This window comes from Lissotriton helveticus, chromosome 7, assembly GCF_964261635.1.
Source record: "Lissotriton helveticus chromosome 7, aLisHel1.1, whole genome shotgun sequence".
NCBI lineage: Eukaryota > Metazoa > Chordata > Amphibia > Caudata > Salamandridae > Lissotriton > Lissotriton helveticus.
The window spans coordinates 1,922,697,518-1,922,713,586 of record NC_136068.1 but is presented as its reverse complement, the minus strand read 5'-3'; the positions used below and the strand labels follow the sequence as shown (position 1 = coordinate 1,922,713,586).

Here is a 16,069-nt window from a genome sequence, read left to right as displayed (position 1 = left end):
GAGGCTGAGGGGCAAGAAGTGAGGCACATCCTGTAACAGGACCGAGGAGGCTGAGGGGCAAGAAGTGAGGCACATCTTGCCCCTCCGCTTCTGTCCTGTTACAAGATGTGCCTCACTTCTTGCCCCTCAGCCTCTGTCCTGTTACAAGAAGTGAGGCACATCCTGTAACTGGACAGAGGAGGCTGAGGGGCAAGAAGTGAGGCACATCCTGTAACAGGAGGCTGAGGGGCAAAAAGTGAGGCACATCTTGTAACCAGAAAGGAGGCTGAGGGGCAAGAAGTGAGGCACATCTTGTAACAGGACAGAGGAGGCTGAGGGGAAAGAAGTGAGGCACATCTTGTAACAGGAAAGAGGAGGCTGAGGGGTAAGAAGTGAGGCACATCTTGTAACAGGACAGAGGAGGCTGAGGGGCAAGAAGTGAGGCACATCTTGTAACAGGACCGAGGAGGAGGAGGGGCAGGAAGTGAGGCACATCCTGTAACAGGACAGAGGAGGCTAAGGGGTAAGAAGTGAGGCACATCTTGTAACAGGACAGAAGAGGCTGAGGGGCAAGAAGTGAGGCGCATCTTGTAACAGGACCGAGGAGGAGGAGGGGCAGGAAGTGAGGCACATCCTGTAACAGGACAGAGGAGGCTGAGGGGTAAGAAGTGAGCCCTGTGAGTTAACCCTCGGAGGCTGAGGGTGACCAGGTTGGTCCCCAGTGAGTCACCCGTAAGCACATGGTGATTTGGTCTCCATGGAAGCATCCACTGGGGCAGTCCAATGTCTGGAACTATTGTCAAAGGGATCTACTGAGGGTAAGTGCCACCGATGAACTGTTCCACGACCGCTTAAAGGGCCTTGGAAAGTGCCTTCAGCATACAGTATGAATGACCACAAACTATGAAACTATATCTTTATTTCTATGCCTGAGCTTGGATTTTAGGGGTTCAGTAGGGGCTAAATGCCCTCCAAGGACATGCTTAGGGACATGCTGAGGCGAATGGACATAAGTTTCAGATGCAGTGGAATTCAGAATAGTCCCTGTGTGCCCATGGCACAACGGTATAATGGCTAATGTGCACAGGGGCTGCATACGTGTAGCTTCTGCTGCTAGGAATGCTGAAATCCACACTCCTTACACCCTTTGGTGATCAAATGGAAATGTCCCCCTCCCCCTGGACAGTGTGAAGTTGCCAAATGTCTTTGCCATTATTCTTACTAAAGATCTCCCAGCCGTCGCACCAGGAAGCATTGCAGTCTTTGAACCTTTCACCATTTTATTTATTTATTTATAATTGCATTTGTTGAGCGCACAGCTACCCGGAGGTTTCCCGGCGCTAGAGCAAACTGAACGGAGAAAGGAAGGGAGAATCATAAAATCAAATTAGTTGTTAAAAAGCCAAGTTTTTATTCCCTTACGGAATTTCAGAAAACACAATTCAGTGCGCAAAGATTGAGGAAGAGAATTCCATAAAGATGGGGCTAACAGGGAAAACGAACGTCCTCCCATCTTGGCTCTGTTGATGCGCGGAATCTTAAATTTATTCTGCGTCGAAGACCTAAGTGTGCGGGGGGGGGATGTATTGCTGCACCAGAGCAGAGAGATAGCAAGGGGCTCTACCAGTCATAATTTTGTGCATATAACAGAGTGCTTTGAAGTTAACTCTGCTTTCAATCCGCAACCAGTGCAGATTCCGCATATGGTGAGCGACCGAGGATCGGGCAGGAAGGTGACAGATCAAGCGGACAGCCATATTCTGTACCACCTGGTACTTCTTGATTACCTCTTTGGCAGCACCTAGGAGCAGGATGTTCCCATAGTCCAGGCGTGAGATGACAAGAGCCTGGACTACGGTCCTCAAGGTGTCCGCAGGTAACATCCAGGTGATCTTTCTCAGCCACCTGATGATGGTAGTACAGGTGGCTGAGACTTTCACAGCGTGTTGTTTGAAAGTGAGTTGGTTGTCGAAGGTTACACCAAGATTGCGGGCAGACACAGATTGAACGGGAAGAGGACCCATCTCTGGAGGCCAATGGTGTGGGCCCCAGAGAGAAGTGTCTGGGCCAAACAGGAGCAGCTCTGTTTTATCCCCGTTCAATTTTAGTTTGTGCTTCAACATCCAGTCCGATATGTGTTTCAATCCAACTTGCAGAGAGGAAGAGGGGAGATTTTTATTGGCGGAGAGAGAGTAGATGACTTGAGTGTCATCAGCGTAGGAATAAATTGTGAGGCCAGCTTGTTCCGCCAGGAAAGCAAGCGGCCTCACGTACAGGTTGAAAAAGAGGGGACTAAGAATAGACCCCTGAGGGACACCGTGAGGGGAAGGGAGAGTAGATGAGACAGATGTGGAGGAAAAAACTTGAAAAGTGCGCTCCAAAAGAAAATTGGCAATCCAGGCCAGGGCGGTACCACCGACACCAACTGCCTCCAGGGTGGATAATAAGATGGAATGGGAGACGGTGTCAAAAGCGGCACTCAGGTCAAGCAGAATGAGTGCCACCGTCTCACCATTATCCACTTGGCGTCTGATGGTTTCTGACACACCAAGGAGAGTTGTTTCCGTGGTCCGTGGACCATTTCCTTTAGTGGACTCCTATCTTCTTTCACCTTGGCATCTTTGCTGTCATTTTGCATCCCTCCCGGATATCACATAACCAATGACCTTCTCGATAACCTAACTGAAGGTTCCCAGTGTCTCAGCACCCCAGAATCCTTTGGGCCCACTGTTTACCCATGAGCAGCAGTGCCTTAAATCCAGGTCTTTGCAAGACCAATCCCTGCTTTGAGACTGAGGCAGCAGTGCTCAGCGGTCTCTTCCTTGGAAGCCAGCAAGCTCTGGACAGAGGGTCTGGCCATCAGCCACATACTTGGCTTGAGTACTCTGCCTGGAGGACCATAATACTCAGTGAAGGGCCTCCCATTCAGTCAGATCCTACAAATGGACCATGATGTCAGAACCTCTAATCTTAACCACTGCCCATCGCCATAAACCTTATATCCTGTGATCTGAGTGTAGGGCCTGGCTGTTGAGCTGACCGTGCAAATAAGATCCCAATATCTATTGTTTACTAAGAACTGCCTGCCCGTTGAACTGACCATAAACTGAAGCTTCCTGCTCAACAACCATAGATAATGGCCAGCTGTACACAACTTTATACTGTGATTAGCGGAGTCGGCGCATGGGGCATGACCAGATGCTTTGCTTCACCTCACCCGTCCCTCTGGCTGCACCTTCTCTGGGTCCCCTGCCACCATTGGGTGAGGAGGGGCAGCAAAGACCCAGCAGCTGACCGAAATGGAGCCTCAATTAGCAACTATCTCATCCTTGTTTGTGTAGTATTCTGGTAACTTATTAATGTATTGCATAGTATCTTCTTCTCTACCCCAGCTTGTGGAATGTTCCAGCTATGATGTATTGTAGAATGTTGGGACTCTGTGGGGCTGTAGATGACAGTTGGCATTGGGCTGAGCATCATGTTAGATGTTCCTGGTGGGGCGTTATTTCCATCTTAACTGCTTAATTATAAATAAACATCTTTACATCATCCGTGTGGACATCATCACTACATTATTTATGGTGACGAGGACTAGAAGAATCTACGCGTGAATCAAGATACAAGTGACTTGAGAAACCTCTACATTGCATCTATACAGCAGTTGGCGCAATTTAAAGCTACTAGACATGAAGCAGATTTCAACAAGAAGCCACAACAAACGTGAGCTACATGAAAATAATGAAGAAACTAAGGAACATAAAAAGACAAGAACCATGGAGCCACCAAAGGAAAATCAGCACGCATTGAAGCCCCACCGGTGTCCCTCAAATCGGACAGCCCTGCCCAAGCGTGTTGTACGTGGCTCACCTGGACATTGAACAAGAGTAAGCACAATTTTGTTTCTTATTTATATTTGTTATAAATCAAAGCAACAAAAAAAAGTGGCAAGACTAAAAGACAAGGAGATAACAGGCGCCGTGAGTATGACCTTGCCACCTCTTAATGATTACAAAAGACTTTTAAATCTAAAATCTTTTGGAGTGCAAGTTTTCTGCGCAGAGTGTGAGACTGTTTATACAAGAAAGCTGCACAGTTCATTTTATACGGTTTTCTGGTCATTGATGAACCTGTATGAGGTAAAGACTATGCTTGACACCTGGTGACACGAGTCAGTTCCTACTTAAGCATTGCTATTCAGAACGTGTCTGTCGTGTTTATTTTATCACGGAGAGAACTGTTTGCCTAACACCAGTCTGTGACATTTCCAATGTCTGCACTACAAATTTAAAAAGGTTATTTTCAATGTTCAGGTCCCAGCGAAAAAATTACAGTAACTGTGTGAATTAAAAGCTGCCAAATCACAATCTGTTAACAGAGGTGCTAGCATAAACGAAGCATTTATAGACAGTTACAAAGACAGAAAATGAAACCAGATTTGTGATTTCCTACCGTGAGTCTGTCATTGGAGTTACAGTTTAACTGTAGGTCTATGTGTTTGCCTACGCACTGATCCGGTCTTCACAAAGCCACTTTCAAATCTGATGACGTGGTAGAATCTCTTCGTGACTCTGTGGAAAAGCGCAATGGTTTCGGCGTCATTGCAGTTTGTCGAAGAATCCTGTGTACGTCATTCACCATCACCGCGCAAAGAACGTAAAGTTTCACGACGTGACGCAGACAACGTTCCCTTGACTACGCTTCACTAATTGCTGTCCGTTACGAGCATATAACTCATCACGATGTCGAGTTCCAAGATAAGTAACATGAAGTAACATGGAAATTTTGATTTATCGTCATTGGTCAAACGTACTTAAGAGGATTATCGGGTCAGTTATTTTCAAGATCGCAGTAGGAACTTTCGATTTTAAGGAAACTTCTGTTCTTTGAACCGGATGATGTTTCCTTTGCTGTCTGCGTTTTACGATGTGCCACGTTACAAAATTTATTTGTCATCAAAGAGTATTTTAATCTGTTTAAGTCTTCAATATGTTTACATAGTAAAACATTTTTATGACAGATATTACTACACGATTAATTCACAATTCAAAAAAAGTTACACTGCCATCTAGCGTTTCATTCTAGCAATGGTTAATTCAAACTTTAACATAGGATAAATGTTTTACTTCAGTTTTGCAAGAATATTTACGCTTTAAATGTAGTTTGTTAATTTTTGAACTGACTTACAAATTTTATGCTGGCACTAAGTATAATTGTCTATAGGAATGGGTTGCAGTCCCATAGTCCTTAGGGGTGGGTTTTAAGTCCCATATCCTATTTTTAAAGTTTTTGATTTTTCTGGACTTCAGGTTCGTTGAAAATTTTATAGGGGGTTTGAGTCCCACCTATACAAAAATTGGTTTTTATCCTAATTATCCAATTTTTAGGGGGTGTCAGTCCCACCTGTTTAGCGGGTGTTAGTCCCACCTAGGTTTAGGGGGTGTAAGTCCCACCTGTTTAGGGGGTGTTAGTTCCACCTAAGTTTCTAATTTTTTTTAGGTCTAAGTCTCATTTTCTTAGTGCTAAGGGACTTTGTTGGGTTTTATTCCCGTGTACGTAGTCAACACACTACTTCTTCATTGTAATAATTTTTCTACATGCTTGTGTTTAACTTTTTGGTGAGAAAATAGGTAATTCTGTCTTCTTTTGATGTTACAGTTTTTATCTGTTTTCTCTTGTACTTATACTCCTCCTACTCTCATGTTGTAATTCTTTACCATATATATTTGAGGGTTGGACTTTTAACGCTATCTTGATTCTTATACTTTTGTCTATCCGTCTTGCATTCCTGTCTGGCCAGTAGGTGTGTTTGCCGGTTAGCCGTTGGTATTTTCAATCTTCATTTTCCTTTCTGCTGTTTGCTTATCTTTCTTATATTATTGAAGGGAGAATGGATAGGTTCTTGTAAGTTTTTTTTTTTTTTTTTTTTTTTTTTTTTTGTCTTCCTGACGTGTTCTTGTTTCTATTTTAAAGGAGGATGGGTTTTATTCTTCTGTTAGTTGTATCTTCTTTAGTTCTTTCTCAACGAGGTTCTTTTTGATCCATGTTCTTTCTCTGTTTGTTTTCAATTCGGACAAAAGGGGAAATGTAGTATTCTGGTAACTTATTAATGTATTGCATAGTATCTCCTTCTCTACCCCAGCTTGTGGAATGTTCCAGCTATGATGTATTGTAGAATGTTGGGACTCTGTGGGGCTGTAGATGACAGTTGGCATTGGGCTGAGCATCATGTTAGATGTTCCTGGTGGGGCGTTATTTCCATCTGAACTGCTTAATTATAAATAAACATCTTTACATCATCCGTGTGGACATCATCACTACAGTTTGGGAACATATCCTACTTCATGGGTTGCTGAACGAACCCTGCCATTTTGTACCATGCACGCTATCCTTTAGATCCTGTTGACGAAGGGCATATCCATGCTCTACTAGAATCCTACACTCCAATCAATCTTCACTTTAAGTGTTGGCATGAAGGTGATCACTCCCTCTTTTCCTCCTAGGAGGTACGCGTTGGGATATGTCACATATGTTCTCACAGAGGGAGTGCTGCGTCGCTCTCTTGGAGATTACTGGGCGATGGAAAGTGTCCCTGCATGTTCTAGTAGTCTTTATATTCCTTGTGTCTTGGGCCATGCTCCTCCTGTCTTTATTATTTTTTTTCTTTCAAATATCTTGTTTCTTGTTCACAGGTCAACCTCACATTCTCCGTAGCAAAGGCCCGCCCTGGCTCCAGCATCAATCTCCGTATCCAGGCAGCACCAGGCTCCCGCTGTGGCGTCCGCGCCGTTGATCAGAGTGTCCTGCTCATGAGTGGTGGAAGTAGCCAGTCGCTCGGTGACCAGGTAGGACCTCTCACCCTTTCCTTTTACTCCTACTCCATCTATTGACCAGTGCTGATATGGTGCTGCCAAGCAAGAAGGTGGGTGCCGCGTGAAGTGCAGCCTCATCTGCGCTTCAACGGACCTTTGGGCCATATGTACGAATGTCTTATTTTGCACTTCCTAAATAGGAATCTCGCAGGAATCGCTATTTAGGAAATGCAAACGGGTATGTACAACATTTGTGATTGCCTAAAACTGGTTCCTACAGAGGAATCGCTATAAGGAAATCGCAAGTAGGCAATGCCATTACATTCCCACCTACGGGCAAAATAGGAAATGGTTTTCATTTCCTAAATTGCGATTTCCTAATAGGAGATTGCAAATTAAGAAATCCAAACCCAAGGGTGCCTCTGCGGTTAAGGCTCCTCTGGAGGCACCCCAAAATTTGTAAATGCACATGTCCCCTTCATGTCGCCTTGAACAAAGACATTTTTAAATACATTTTTTTTATCTTGCACATGGTTTCCATCGACTTTGAGTTGATGGTATTAGCATTTCCTAAATGCCAAATTCGCATTAGGGAATACTTTGCAATTCCTAAAGCACATGTACAAATACCAGGTAAAAACCGCAAATTGAGACCAGTTTGCCCTTTTGAAAAGGCTGTTTTGCATTTCTTAACCGGCCAAAATTGCAATCCTGCTTGTTAAGAAATGCAAAAAGCTTTCGCACATCTGGGCCCAAGCCTGGTGCGGCAAGCGGTCTATCATCAAAGCTACTGAAAACAGGGTAGCAACCATAGGGCACATCACGGCTAGAGAAAGGAGTCTACATTTTATGCTGTTCTTCACTAGCAGGGCCACGATGTGCATCGGAGCGGCCGTCTTTTTCAAAGCCATTTATCAGATGAATTCTGATTGACTTCAGTCCCTGCAAGGAAGAGTTAGGACGCCCAACATGAATGGAGTTGGCATGGGCCAGCTGAGAGCTTACAGCTGTTCAACACATGGTCTGTCTGAGCCTCAGAAAGAAATACACCCACTTTCTTTCAGGGTCTGCAGATGTTTAGTGGAGGCTGAAGAGGCACAGCGAGAACACTCTAGGTTTTTTGCTTGAAATGCTAAAGGCGGAGCTAAAGATTAAATAATAAAACTGTGTGGGGGGTAAGGGGAATGGGAAGAGAGCTAGAAAAGTGATGCACTCACATGGAGTGCTGACCAAAAAAATAATAGTCCCTCACAATAGCAGGATACAACTCATCCAATCAAAAACCATGTCAAGAAGTGCTTTCCGGGTGGGACACGCATAAGAATAAGGAGGAAAGCCATCTAACAAGGAGCTGAGAGGGACAAGAAACCTATCCAATCATGGGTAAGAGGCTGACCCGACGACCGCCCATCCTTTTAAAGCTCCTTAATCCACCATTCAACTATAGTAAAAACGATTTCATCTATTTTAAAGGGCTGGACTTCATTCAGGATCGAAATGCTGAGTGTCGTTATGAGTCCCTTGAGGGCTAGAGCCATCCTCCTCAACGATGACCAAGTACCTTGTTTCATAAATTCTGTATTTCTTTGTCTCCTCGCAGGTGATGAACCAGATGCCGTTTCGAGAACTCTATGGGTTAAATCAAGCAGGGTTTGACTTGACCGATCCCGAAAAGCCGTGTGAGGACATGAAGAACATTTTTCACGAAGGTGTGCCGTACAGGGTGACGGACGTCAGCAATGACGGGTCCGTCCCTGAAATTTTCGAGGTAGGTGTCCAATCCTCACATGCATCAGTATCTGCAAACAAAGCTGTATGGGGAGAGGGACCGCATGGGCTTTTATGGCATTTCCGCTTCTAGACTTTAGGCACGGAAGGGGTACATTGTGAGCAGAGCTGCTCCACACAACCATTAACATAATATTACAAGTGTCATCAACTCACCCCCAAAACAGAATTTTGCTGCTCTCATGCCCTTTTCTCCGAGTAGCAAATATCTTGGTCTTTCTGCATTCAGCAGTCAGTCTGTCCCAAACATGGATGTTTACTGGTGGCTTCGGGGGGTCTGGGGGGAGGATACTGGATGGAATGCTCTCTCTCAATTGATCGATTCTAGGGGGTGAGACGCGAAGTCTGCCTTCAGGGCATTGTAGTCAATGGAGACTTTTGGGGTGAGGGATTTAGAGTCAGCCAGGGTTGTGTAGCAGCACCTGGCAGCTAGGGAACTTCCAAAGGAGTGATATATAAACCACTATCTAGACCGAATTAGTGAGGCTGCCCCCCCTCCCCTCGGTTGGGCGGTGTAGGGGTCTACCCATTGAATATTTAGAACAAATGGGCTCAATGTGCATTTTACAGTAAATGATCAAACACTGTCCATCAGACTGTTCCGAATGAGCACTTATGCAATATTTCAGTGCTTGTATGAAGTCACTGTAAGCAAATACGCAGACTAAATATCTGACTCCCCAGCTTGGGGAGGGGGTGGCTGCAGGCTGAACCTCCTCGGTGGATGGGAACCGTGCATGTGTTTCTTACCACTGCCTTTGTGCTGAAGCGGTTCACAGTAAAGGCTGGTGTTGGTGGGATTTCTTCTCAGAAGTGTAAGTCCCCAGGGAAGCTTCATACACTCGCAGCAGCCATCCACCCCAAGCTCCTCAAGGGAAACTGGCTGAGTCTGCCACATGAAGTTGTTCTTCCCTTTCTCAGACTGTGCCATGTTTTTTACTTTCTCAAATCAATAGCATCTTAGATTCCTAACTAGTTTCTGCCATCCGTGCCATGGTCTGAATGGTCTACCCAGCTGGAAATCCACAAACGCTGGGAAAGCGCAGTGCATGCAGCAGTGTTGGAGCCTGGTGAGGCAGGTCGTGGGACTCTTCTGATACCCGCCTCTCCTCCTGGCCTCTTCAGAAAAGTCCAGGGTTTTGTCTGATCCCTTAGCACTGGGGAGTGACTCTCCATGGCGCCGTACAAGTGCATTCTACCGTCCCCCCTGGCTTCCAACACCTCCTTCTGGTCTTGGTTTAGTCCATGGTACAAGATGTACAGCATTATGGAGAATGACTCCAAGATGGCCGTAGAAGTGCAGTCTTTCTTCTGTCCCCCCTGGTTTCCAACACCTTCTGGTCTTGGTTTGGTCCATGGTTTTGGTGGAATTGCTTTTGGTCTTGGTGTAGTCCATGGTATTGTTGATCTGCTTCTGGTCTTGATGTGGTCCATGGTATTGTTGGATCTGCTTCTGGTCTTGGTGTGGTCCATGGTATTGTTGGATCTGCTTCTGGTCTTGGTGTGGTCCATGGTATTGTTGGTTCTGCTTCTGGTCTTGGTGTGGTCCATGGTATTGTTGGTTCTGCTTCTGGTCTTGGTGTGGTCCATGGTATTGTTGGATCTGCTTCTGGTCTTGGTTTGGTCTTGTTGGATCTGCTTCTGGTCTTGGTTTAGTCTTGTTGGATCTGCTTCTGGTCTTGGTGTGGTCCATGGTATTGTTGGATCTGCTTCTGGTCTTGGTTTGGTCTTGTTGGATCTGCTTCTGGTCTTGGTGTGGTCCATGGTATTGTTGGATCTGCTTCTGGTCTTGGTGTGGTCTTGTTGGATCTGCTTCTGGTCTTGGTGTGGTCCATGGTATTGTTGGATCTGCTTCTGGTCTTGGTGTGGTCCATGGTATTGTTGGATCTGCTTCTGGTCTTGGTTTGGTCTTGTTGGATCTGCTTCTTGTCTTGGTTTGGTCTTGTTGGATCTGCTTCTTGTCTTGGTGTGGTCCATGGTCTTGTTGGATCTGCTTCTGGTCTTGGTGTGGTCCATCGTCTTGTTGGATATGCTTCTGGTCTTGGTGTGGTCCATGGTATTGTTGGATATGCTTCTGGTCTTGGTGTGGTCCATGGTATTGTTGGATCTGCTTCTGGTCTTGGTTTGGTCCATGGTATTGTTGGATCTGCTTCTGGTCTTGGTGTGGTCCATGGTATTGTTGGATCTGCTTCTAACTTGGAGACAGCCTGTTTCTTTACTCAACCATTCCTCCTCCAACTCTTTGTGCTGGCATATTTTAGGACATAATGTTGGTGTTTTTGCTGCCCCATTCTCACTGGTTACCAATGGTTGAGGGTGCAAACAGATGAGTGGTTGAAATGATGGGATTGCATATACTCTGACCCACCCTTCAATGTCCCTTTCTGTCTGCAGTCCTGCTTCTGTCACTGCAGGAATATACAACCGAAACCCGCCCCGGTTCATAGCCTCACAGACCATCCATTGAAGGTTTGCCATCCGCACTGGAATCCAGACATTTCGACTCACCCTAGATCGGTTTCATGTGTATTCAAGGGTTTCTTTCCCTGAGGGAATCTCCTCCTGCGATCTTTGAAGGAAGAACATTACAGACCCTGTTCCCTGCCTTAGGAACCCATCCTTGCACCAGAGAGAAGCGAAGCCAGGGTTGAAACTTTTCTCCTCTTGAGGGTATCTGCTCTGCAGCATAGCGTGAAGTGTTGGCACGTTCTCTCCTCAATGCAGAGAGTGCCCCTCCCTCCCATACACTGGCACCCCAAGAGAATTTGAGAAGGAACCTTCAATGATGAAGAGAAACGGTGAACCCAATCCTCTTAGTTCCTTAGAATTGTTCAAAAGTGGGCAGGGGCTATGAAAGATGTTTCACAGGCACACCCCTCCGGCCAGACTGAGGAGGTTTATTCCAGGAGATGTTTGTTGGGTGAATCGCACCTATCATTATACCGTAAGCTAAGCTCTTATTTGGCATTGGGGTATGCCAGTTCACTTCATTCTGTCATGTGCTGTACCCACAGCTTCTCCTTTGTCCAGGTTTTGCGAGGACCTTCGATGTCTGGGTGTGTGTGGTACTGCTCTGATCACTGCGGACAACAGCATATAGTTAATCGATGGCCCACTGGCTGGTTTACTGAGTCGCGGCCATCTCCAGTCTTGGAGACTCCAGCAAGTTGAAGGAGTTGGCTTGACTCTGCATGTGTCATTAGGTTTGCCTGGCACGCTGGGTACATGATTTCATTTTCTATGTTCTCCACCTTCCCCTTGGGTGAGCATTGACCTATGTAAAATCCATGCTTGCAGGTCGGTTTAGTGATGCCTCTAGCATCTGACACTAAGCACAGCCCATCCACGGTAGACCAGCAGCCCCGGCTGGTGGTCTGCACCAGTCATGCATGTCCTGGAATGAAGATCATGGCAGTGCCCAAGGGATAAACATGTTATCGTTCATGTTTTTGGTCAAGCGTTGTACCTGTGGGCAGGAAAGTCTGTGCAGTTGTGATAGTGCGGTTAGGAAATGTGGAAGACCCAACCTCCCTCCTAACATCCCAACCCCACATGTTCTGCTCATGGTCTCTGCCTTTGGCCACACCTCTTACTAGCCCTTATTTTGATCACCATTATACGGTCTTTTTTAAATCAATGAATAGGTGTAGGCCTTTTAAACTATATCCTGAGGGTGGCTTTGTTGTCTTACATTTCTTTCAGTTGTTGGGAGGAAGTGGGATGAGTGGAGGATGTACAACTGGTGTTCCCTTGGATGTTGGGTGTTATTTGCTTATGCTTGCTTCTCAACCTTTTATCTGGATGAATTACCCCTGGGTGTAGGTAAAGGGCCCAAAGTTAAATTTGCATTGGTCTCCTCCAATTGGCGCAATACCTCAGTTGTTCCTGAATAGTGGGAGTGCCTCCAGGTCAATGGTGGCCAATGGTATGTGAACTCTACACTACCCGAACAAGCACCAAACGCTCATGATGAACGCCTGATGTGTTCAGATGTAGACTTTCTTTCTCTATATTGTGTGCCTATGGTCCAGGCCGGTCAAGCGAAGGCCCCCAGTGCTGGGTGGAAGTATGTGTCCTTTCGCTAGAAGACAGACTCCAAGTGTGAAAGCTGGTAGAAAGGCTCAGCTCAGAAATGTAAGATTCCTGGTTTGGCTGTAATGTTCACACAGCACTCTGTGTCTGAGTACAGGGGTTGGAAAAGAGTATTCTGATCAAGAAACCTGAATACATGAAGCTTGGAGGAAGAAAACCAAGACCTTACCTTTAGTGGAGGAAAGGTGTCCAAGCATAGCTGTCGTAGGGCAAGCAAGATTCAGAGTGTATAGGATATAATGTGTGTGTCTGAGGAGACTGAAATAAGGGTGGTATGGTTGATGCAGTGTGGAAGACTTATCCTGATCTGGGGCAGTCTACCGGAGACAGAGGGGGCAGGGACGAATGGGGAAGTCAGAAGTGGAGGGACAAGAGGTAACCAGCAGCGTAAGAGTTTGAGGGAACAGTGTCCTGTGGTCAGTGTGAAGGTTTGGGAAACTGAAAGCCAGAGGCAACTGATATTGACTGAAAAGTTATAACCAAAGTGGGAAGACGGTATACGGCAGGGGTGGGAGGCAGCGTTGACTGACGCTGGGGGGGTCGAGGGTGGATGAAGCGGAGGAACACACAATGACACTCATTGGCCTTGAGTGGGTGATGGCTTCAGGGCAGTGATGAAACCCTAACCTAGAAGTTGTGGGACTGCGACAAGTGCTGGAAAGCTTGAACTTGGTTCGGCGACTTGTTGCTCTGGCAGAGCTCGGATTGAGTCCGGTTCTAGCACTAATAGTGTTATCGTGAGGATTGGGAGGCGCTTGAATGGAGAGCACCAGCACTCAAGGCTCTGTGTTTTTCCCTCTGATTCCTAGAACATAGGTATGCTGATCATCAGTACAAAGGACCCCCGAAAGCCAAATGTTTGTCCGACTCCAAACTACTGCCCGGAGCCGCAGCCGTCGCCCATACCACTGCCGCGAAGAGGTGGCAAGGCATTTAAAGGTGAAGTGGCCATGGAATCAGGTTTGTTTGTGAAAGCGTGTGTGGTGTTACTGGCAGAGCCTGAAAATGTACCTCCGATGTGGCTTGCTCGTTTCTACTACTTGCATCTTGTGCTTGGGTGGTAATGCTGGGGTTTAATAGTGCTTTCGTTATTCACTTTTGAAACAATTGTGCCTTTGCTGTTACGCATCCGTCGTTGGTGAAGGGATGGCCAGATCTCATGAACCATACTGTACATCCTAAGGAGACATGCAAACATGCCATGCAATTATACTGCCTATGCTTGATTATCGTACAGCTGGGAGCAAGCGAGCACTGCAAATGGGGTTGTATGGTGATTGTTCCAAATTGTGGCCATCAAGTGAGGTTTCTTACACACTGACCTTATACCGCACATACATTCTTCCTTTTCCCTCGGGTAGGTCCATTTATGACACCATTTGTTTTTGTGTGCGGACGCCAGGTTTAGAACTTGGGCCTTCAGTTTTCATAAGTCGGCTACTTGGGGCTGCCTTACATAGGCCATGGTGAAGCGGGACCTCAACCACCATAAACTGGGGAAGCTCCTTCTCTGCTAAGCTCTCATTCGCCGTCTCCTTTCGATTCTGTCGAGCCAGGGTTTCCTTGAGCACAGCAGGAACTGGGTGTCTACCCCTAGATGGCCTGGTCAGGCTGGTGGCCCCCTACACTGCCACTGAGGTTTCAATTCTGGTTCCCCCAGGCAAGGCATGGCACTTGCGAGCATGACGACAGAACCAGCTGATCCTTGGAGGGTCTCGTCGACGAATGCTTCTTTTTCGTCATCAACGATGAGATAGAGGTGGTAGATAAATGAGGTCTCACCGTCACCGATACAAGCTTCAACGGAGAAGACGCCGACAACATTACCATATCGGGTTTAGGCGAAGAGAAGGTGTCAGTCGTCGTCGTAGTTGTGATGACTGAGGACTTCGTCGACTGAGGAATCGACGACTAGCTTGTCGACGAGATGCAAGTTTTCTGAGGAAAAAGTCTCTCAGGCAGAGATTTTGACACCTGAGACTTGGATCTCGGAGGTGTAGAGAGTGGAGACTGGCCCTTAGGAAGAGGAGTCCCTTTAGGCGAGGAAGGCTGGTCTTCACACTTAGAATGGTGTTTCTTCAGTACCTTAGCCTTAGGAGATGTCATCTCCGCCTCACTAGCCCTTTTCCTTGAGGCAACAGTCTTGAGAGAGGAATCACTCAACATCTGACAATGGGTTATCCTTCATCTTGAGCTTCTGTAGACACAGACGTCCTTCTCTGTCTCTGCAGGTATTTTGAGGAAAAGTCCTGCATATTGTACTATCTCACCTGATGGTCAGGATGGAAGAGGCAGATGCACTGTTTGTGTGGGTCTTCAGAATGAAGTCGCAGTTTCCCACAAGAATCTGTCTGAAGAGTGATCTCTTTGTAGTAGACATTGTAGTGAAGATGTAAGAAGAATTCCTAAAGAGGAAAGTTGAAGTACTGAGCAGAGCTCGGGGAGACTCCCTTCACACGAAGTGCGGTAGAAAATCTGAGGGTTTGAGCCTATGGGGAGAAGGTTCTGGAGTTTGGACTATATCTAATGACTTGGACGAGCTAATAAAGTGACAAGTTTTTTCCTATTGATTGCTATGTTACAATACTTCCTATGAAATTGTTTTAGCTATGTTATTGTGTGTGTGTGTGTGTGTGTGTATGCACACACACACACCATGGACTCCCACTCCGACCACGGGGAATGATTCAAGCATGAAAATGTATGATAGACACCAATGCTGGAGAACCACAGTTTACAGGTAAGTAACTTCTGTTCTTCTATACAATGAAGTATCTGTCTTTGAGGTGTCTTCGATCGTAACCTATGTGATGTCATTGGCTTATATATGTGATGTCATTGGCAGTGCATTTGGGGGGAGTTATGGTGGCACAGCTCCGTAAACAAGGTAAAGCTTAGTTTATTTAGGACCCAAAGCTTAGTTTATTTAGGTCCCAAAACCCACAAATAAAGTGTATTTTTCATGTTACACCCTGATTATGAGTGGGGCGTTTTTTTTACTGACCCCTCTGCAAACCTCTGTTTTTTTTGTATGGGTGGCAATTCCATTTTGGGTAGTATTCAATGCCTCGGATGGGGTAATAAGCACTATGGGCTAGATGTAGGTAAATTGGATTTACCGATTCATAAATACCGAATTTTACCGATTCCGTATTTAGGAATCGGTAAATCCAATGTAGGTAAAAAATCTGTATAAAATACTGAATCGGTAGGATTTGGTATTTGCCGGATCTGAATTTACCGATTCGGTAATTGCCATACATTCCTATGGGCCTTAGGGCCCATGGGAATCAATGTCACTTACCGAATCGTTAAATACCGATTTGGTAAAATTACCAAATTGTCAAGGACAGGGTATCACTTTGACACCCTGTTGCACCCCTGATTCAGGCTTGTGTGCC

At 46.0% G+C, this 16,069-nt stretch overlaps 1 pseudogene across 1 annotated transcript in view; it reads left to right on the top strand.

Annotated features, from left to right (window-relative positions):
- LOC144770899 (alpha-2-macroglobulin-like) overlaps positions 1 to 16,069 on the top strand; it is a 198,468-nt pseudogene that overhangs the window by 126,287 nt on the left and 56,112 nt on the right. Inside the window, exons 15-17 of the transcript XR_013599063.1 lie at positions 6,669 to 6,821; positions 8,389 to 8,556; positions 13,478 to 13,628. The product of XR_013599063.1 is annotated as an alpha-2-macroglobulin-like (transcript). The remainder of the gene's footprint in view (positions 1 to 6,668; positions 6,822 to 8,388; positions 8,557 to 13,477; positions 13,629 to 16,069) is intronic.